The sequence below is a fragment of the Tupaia chinensis genome, unplaced genomic scaffold (genome assembly GCF_000334495.1).
Source record: "Tupaia chinensis unplaced genomic scaffold, TupChi_1.0 Scaffold149552_1, whole genome shotgun sequence".
NCBI classification, from domain to species: Eukaryota; Metazoa; Chordata; class Mammalia; order Scandentia; family Tupaiidae; genus Tupaia; species Tupaia belangeri.
In genome coordinates this window covers 2160376-2167103 of record NW_006209397.1, presented here as the reverse complement: position 1 = coordinate 2167103, position 6728 = coordinate 2160376, and the positions used below count along the sequence as shown (strand labels likewise).

Genomic DNA, 6728 nt, shown 5'->3' with positions numbered 1-6728 from the left:
TTTTTTTTTGTTTTTTGAGAGGTTTTTGCTACAGGGCACATGCACTCGCCAAAAAGAAAGAGAGAGACAGAGAGAGACAGAAAGTGAGAAATCACCGCCCAGGAAGGATGGCCACGCCACAATCCCTTCTCTTCCATTCTCCTCTTGGGATCTTGGGCACTCATGCATGCACACCCGGTATGAGTTTAAGCCACCAGGTCTGGGACGCAAATAACAGTCGACTACATGGGAGTACAACGACATAGCCATTATGCTAACTGCTGGTCCCAGCAGAACCTGGATTTCTGCTGTTGTTAATTTCCCTTATTCATGTTTTCATGGAATCGTATCCCCTTTGAGTAGGACTGAATATTAGAAAGTAGCTTCTATTCTGTCTTTCAGTCTCCTGATACGGACCATTCCAAGGAAGAAAGTAATTGTTTTAATGGTGAGATTGGAAGAAAAATCCACACACACTTGCCTGGACTAAGATTCATTTGTCTTTCTCATTTAAAGTATCTTGCTCTTAGGATCTGAGATTCTCAATGCACATGATAAGCAGTTTTGGTTTCTAGTGACAGTGCAGATAAATTTTACTTTGGCAGGAGGCCCAATTTTGGCCTCAAGTGCATTCTCAAAACAAGCTTTACCAGTCATCCTTTATGACAATTTAAACTTTATCTCATCCTTGTGTTTATATTTTTCAGTTACTTGTATGCAGTGAATATACAAAACTTACAGGTATCTAGCATACTTTCTTTTACCTGTGAACATGAAAAAATATATAAATCAATAGCAAAGAAAAGCAAAATGTGAATGGAAGTATGTTTGTATGTGCACACATATATTTTCTTACTAATTTCTGTTTAAAACTGAAGTACTGCTTTAGCTCCATATGTTTCATTTTTCTTTACTTTTTAAAATTCTTGTTTTTCAGAACTATTGATTTTTGTTTTATTTTACCTTAGCCTGGGCCTAGAGTATAGTGCTTATTAAAGCAAAATCTGCTCTTCTAAGTGTTACATAATTTAGTTGTCTTTGCAGAAAGCTGTTTCACAAAATTTGCCCTAATCTTAACTATGCAAGTCACAAATAAAGGCCATGGGTCATAATCAAATCATGTTAATTGAAAATTCTTCTCTATTTAAGAAAAAACAAACCAGAGAAACCCCTTTGGCCTGCTCTGCAGACACCTGCGAGGGAGGGTAGTGTCCACTGCTTGGTCTGACGTCCAAATTGCCAGCACCAACACCAGCTGCAAGGGTCAGGAGAAGCTGTGGAAGATCATGGACACTACAGAAAATTATAAAGAGAGATATGAAATAAACCAGATCTACTTTTGGTTTGGATTAGAGACTTGACAGTGGAAAAAGCTTTAGTTTTGGGATGCATGCAAGAGTTTATAAGAGCTGAGCTAAAAGGAAGTAGTTTTTCTTAGTCTTATGTCAGCAGCAGTTTAATGTCCAGATACTTGTGACAGTGGGAGACATACAAGCAAGCAGAGGGTTAAATTTGCTGCCAGTATCAACAAAGAGAGCAACGTAGATGCAGAAGGAGTTGTGAGAAAAGTGAATCAGAAAATGGGAAGATGTACACAGCAGGGTGTTGAGTTACATGTTCAGAAGATTTATGTGATCAGTTTGGCAGAACCCTGCCTGCCCCTGCAGCTGGATGACACCATTCGGCCTGAGTGGAAGGAGAAAAGGAAAGAAGAGCTACTGTGAACCAGGATACACCATTAGACAACAGAGTCATTGATCTTAGAACATCAACTAGTCAGGCACTCTTTAGTCTCCATTCTGGTATCTACCAACTCTTCCAAGAAACTTTAATTAACAAAGGGTTTTGTGGAAATCCAAACACCTACGATTATTTCATCTGCCAGTGAAGGAGGAACCAATATATTTACTGTGTCATACTTCAAAAACAATGTTTACTTGCTCAGTCCCCACAGCTGTATAAGCAAATGTGCATTTGTGCTGATTTTGACAAGGTTTTCTGTATTGGACCAGTATTCAGAGCTGAAGACTCTAATACCCACAAATATCTAACTGAATTGGTTGGTCTGGACATTGAAATGGCATTTAATTACCATTACCATAAAGTTATGAAAGAATTTGCTGACACTTTGGTACAGATATTCAAAAGACCTCAAGGAAGGTTTCATACTGAAATTCAAATGGTTATTCACAATTCACTTGGGAGCCATTCAAATTTTTGAAAGCCTACTTTAAGACTGGAGTATTGTGAAGCACTGACTGTGCTTAGGGAAGCTGGAGTCGAAATGGAAGATGAAGATGATCCAAGTATACCAAATGAAAATCTCTTGGGTCATTTGGTAAAGGAAAAGTATGATACAGATTTTTATATTCTTGATAAATATCCATTGACTGTAAGACCTTTCTGTGCTATGTCTGACCCAAGAAATCTAAAATAGTCTAACGCATATGATATGTTTATGAGAGAAGAGATATTGTCAGGAGCTCAAAGAATACATGATCCTCAGCTGCTAACATAAAGAGCTTTAAATCATGGAACTGATTCAGAGAAAATTAAGGCTTACATTGATTCCTTCCACTTTGGAGCCCCTCTTCGTGCTGGGGGAGGCATAGGGTTGGAACCAGTTACTATGCTGTCAGACTTTGATGTTTCTTTGTGATCCCAAACGACTCACTCCTCAAGGAAAGCCATGGTTTTATTCTTTCCTGTACTCTGCTATTGACCAGACTGTACCTTAGGTACAAAAATACACAGTAGAATAGCTTACTAAGTTGGCACCAGCAGTTAGCATAATGGTTACATCGCTGGATTCCCACGTAGTCGACTACAGTTCGAGTCCTGGACCCGGTGGCTTAAAACTCACACTGGGCACGTGTGTGTGCGTGCCCAAAATACTGAGAGGAGAATGCAAGAGAAGGGATGCGGCATGGCCACCTTCTCCTGGGGAGTGATTTTTTACTTTCTGTCTCTCTGTCTCTGTCTCTTTGGTGAGCACACGCACCCTATAGCAAAAATCTCTCAAAAAAATAATAAAATAAAGAGCCATGGTTTCTTTAGATTTATTCAGTATATGTTAATCGAAAGAGGCTTTTCTAACTTCAGACATGCTTCAGTAGGAAATCATTGAGCATTTTAATGAAAAATTCATATGATTATAATAAAATTAATATTTCATTACTATACAAAATGTTAACAAGAGTCTTAAACAGTTAAGATTGTGCACAGTTTATTTTTCTTTTCTATATTAACAGTGGCCACAATATAAATGTCCTGTTTTCAATATTTGAATTTATTTTTAAAAATTCTGACATTGAGATGAGAACACTTGAGGAAGTAGCTGAGATTTTAATGAATGTGTAATTGACATATCCTGGAAAATTAGGCAGAAAATAAAGTTATGCACAGAAATCATATGAGGCAGTTGAAAGTACTGGTTAGAAAACATTTGACATAACACTGTGTTAAATTGTTACATTCTAAACTTGAATTTCAATAAAATTTTAAAGCTAATTATATAAAGAGGAAAAACAAACCAACAGTTTATAACCTTGCATCATTTATACTTACAGCAAAATATTTAGTAAACATATGTTTATTTTACCTTGTTTCTTTTTTCGTGAACACCCTCCCTCAAACATCTTTTCTAAATAGCATGGAAAATAACCTTAATTCACTAATAATTTCTCTTACTCTTCAAAAAAGACCAACATGGGGACCAGCAATTAGCGTAATGGCTATGTCGCTGGACTCCCACGTAGTAAACCGCGATTCGCGACCGGGACCCGGTGGATTAAAACTCACGCCGGGCGCGTGTGTGTGCGTGCCCAAGATCCTGAGAGGAGAATGGAGAAGGGATTGCGGTGTGACCATCCCCCCTGGGGGGTGATTTCTCACTTTCTGTCTCTATGTCTCTCTCTGTCTGGTGAGCGCACGTGCCCTATAGCAAAAACCTCTCCAAAAAAAAAAGAGCAACATGAATTTGTGTTCAGATACTTTAGGAATAAGAAGACTTAATTGCTAAGAAGTCACAACTCCCAATTACACTTTCTGGCCATAAACAAATGGACTGAAATTGCCTGTACTGAGAAATAATAGTGTTTAAACTGGTATATTTCTGTTGTATCCTTTTGCTTTGTAATGTTTAATTAGCCGTTATCTCGAAATTCATATGAATGTTTTAGCATATAGCAATAGATATTTCTGCGAGGACTAGCAGATAGTGTTTTTATTTGATAAGTCTAGGTAAGAAATGTGTATCCCTTTGGAAAACATCTCGCTTGAATTTTCATAAAATAATCATGATTTAATTTATTTTTGTGTATATTTTCCACCTTTCAGAGAGACCTTCTGAGATCTATTAGACATTTATTATGTATGTACTGAAAAAACTAAATATTATATAGAAAATGAGAAACAAAGACATTACTTATGTGAGATTTTTTTCTTCAGGAAAAATCCTATTTTTGACCTCAGGGAAGGGAGATGGAATCAGTATTATGTCTATGCAGTAAGTTTCTTATCTAGAATTTCAATAGGAAATTTTAAAATGGAGGATTACCATTTTTAAATGACTATCTTGCAGTTCAGAAGTTCACAGTCATTCGATGTCAATTAGCCAAGTTTCTCAAGTGCTCCTTAAAGTATTTCTGATTGTTGGCAATAGATTAAATTCAATAATCTTTCTTCCTGTATTTATGGGAAGGGGTTTTATTAGGCCATGGTTCTTAAGGGCAAGGACATTGGTGCAGAAGACCAATTTGCCTGGGGAGCTCATTGAGAGACTACCACTGTAGGAGTTATATAGTATGGTAGATTAGGTGGAAAAACAAAACAACTGTCTTGTGATGGATATAAGAAATTGGCTAGGGGCTAGCAGATGGTGTAGCTATTACATTGCTGAATTCTCACACTGCCAACTGCAGTTCTAGTCCTAGAACCAGTGGTTGAAAATCACTCCGTGTATGTGTGTATGCGTGCTCAAGACCCCAGGAGGAGATTGGAGGAGAGGGAATTGTGGCATGGTCATATCCCTGGGGGGAAAGGGGCGGGTGATTTCTCACTTTTCCTTTCACTATCTGTCTCTGTCTCTGTCTCTCTCTCTGGTGAATGCACGTGCCCTAAGGCAAAAACCTCTAAACCAAAAGAGAAATTGACTAAATAGTTCTCTTTACATCAAAGAATTTAATTTGTATGTTGGACTTAATTAGACAAAAAATATGGCATCTTTTTCAGCAGCCCCACTTAATGTCCACATCTCTAAATTCAAAGCATCTATACAAGTGCTGTTCTTGCTTCTATATTTTCCACCCAAAATCTTACTTTTTATTTAATTCTTTATTTTATTATTATTATTATTTGCTATAGGGTGCATGTGCTCGCCAGAAAGACAGAGAAAGACAGAGAGGCAGAAAGCAAGAAATCACCCCCCAGGGGGGATGGTCACGCTGCAATCCTTTCTCCTCCATTCTCTTCTCAGGACCTTGGGCACACATGCACATGCGCCCGGTGTGAGTTTAAGCCACCAGGTCCATGACTCAAACCACAGTCGGCTCCATGGGAGTCCAGCAATATAGCCATTACGCCAGCTGCTGGTCCTAGAGGTTTTTATTTTATTTTATTTTTAATGTATTTATTTTTGAGTTTTTTTTTTTTTTTTCCCCAGAGGGTGTGTGCACTTGCTGGAGAGAGAACAGAGAGAGAGAGGGAAAGCAAGTTGTCAGGTCGAAGGTCTGAGCCACAGTCGGCCATGTGGGGAGTCTAGCACCTTAACCACTGAACAACCTGCTGGTTCCATCTTGCTTTTTCTTAGAATGCAGCATGCACTTTGGATGTGGTTGTATTTAGAGCTTGATGCCTCTATCGGAATAATGATACACTATTTTTAGGTATGTAAGATGACATAATAAGAGGCCATCTCTCTCAAGCTTTTTAGATTGATATTTATTTTAAAAATACATAACCCTTCACCTTTTCATTATTATATCCACTTACAACTAGAGTCAAATAAGAAACCAAAATGACTTTTCTAGCTAACCACAAATTGTTTTCCTAGTACATATTAATAATTATCCCATGATTTTTATAGAGCTTTTTTTTTTTGGATTGTTAATTTAGCTCTTTCCCACTGAGATAAATAAAATGAATGCTTCTCTGCATATAGATAATACATGATTCTACAGCTAGATTTTCCAAACTGTTCTGTGGTTTAACAATATGTGCTTCTCAGAAAAACAGAAACTTTACACGACAAAATTAAACAGTTCTTTAGCACAGGACCATTTAAAGCATGTAGGGTGCTACTGAGTATTTTGAGCAATGCTATAATACATGGCATGCAATCCTTCTCTTTTTTACTCTGATGTATATTAATTATTTTGGAACACTATGTACAAGGGAATAGTAACACCTCAACTAATAAGTCATGAAAACTATATGTCTCCCCTTACATTATTTAATCTCATAGGTTTTTGTTTGTTTGTCTGTTAGACTTTGGTACAAAGTCATTGAAGATCTAAAGTAACTCAGGAGAGTTCTAATTAGAATTTCCAGGCAGCATCAATGCCCAGTTTGTTTTGTTTTGCTTAACAAAACTTATTATAATATTTCTGTTAAAAATGTCTGAGAGATGTCCTGTACATATGCAGAGAAATAGTAAATGTATGAACTTTACTATTAGTTATGTATAGTACAAATATGTGAGAATAATGGCTTCAAAAATCTCTCAGCTTTATCTAGAACTTAAAATTTAA

General features: G+C 37.1%; 1 pseudogene; it reads left to right on the top strand.

Moving 5' to 3' along the window:
• Positions 1-2638, top strand: part of LOC102480749 (aspartate--tRNA ligase, cytoplasmic pseudogene) — a 4435-nt pseudogene extending 1797 nt beyond the window's left edge.
• The last annotated feature ends 4090 nt before the right edge of the window (positions 2639-6728 follow it).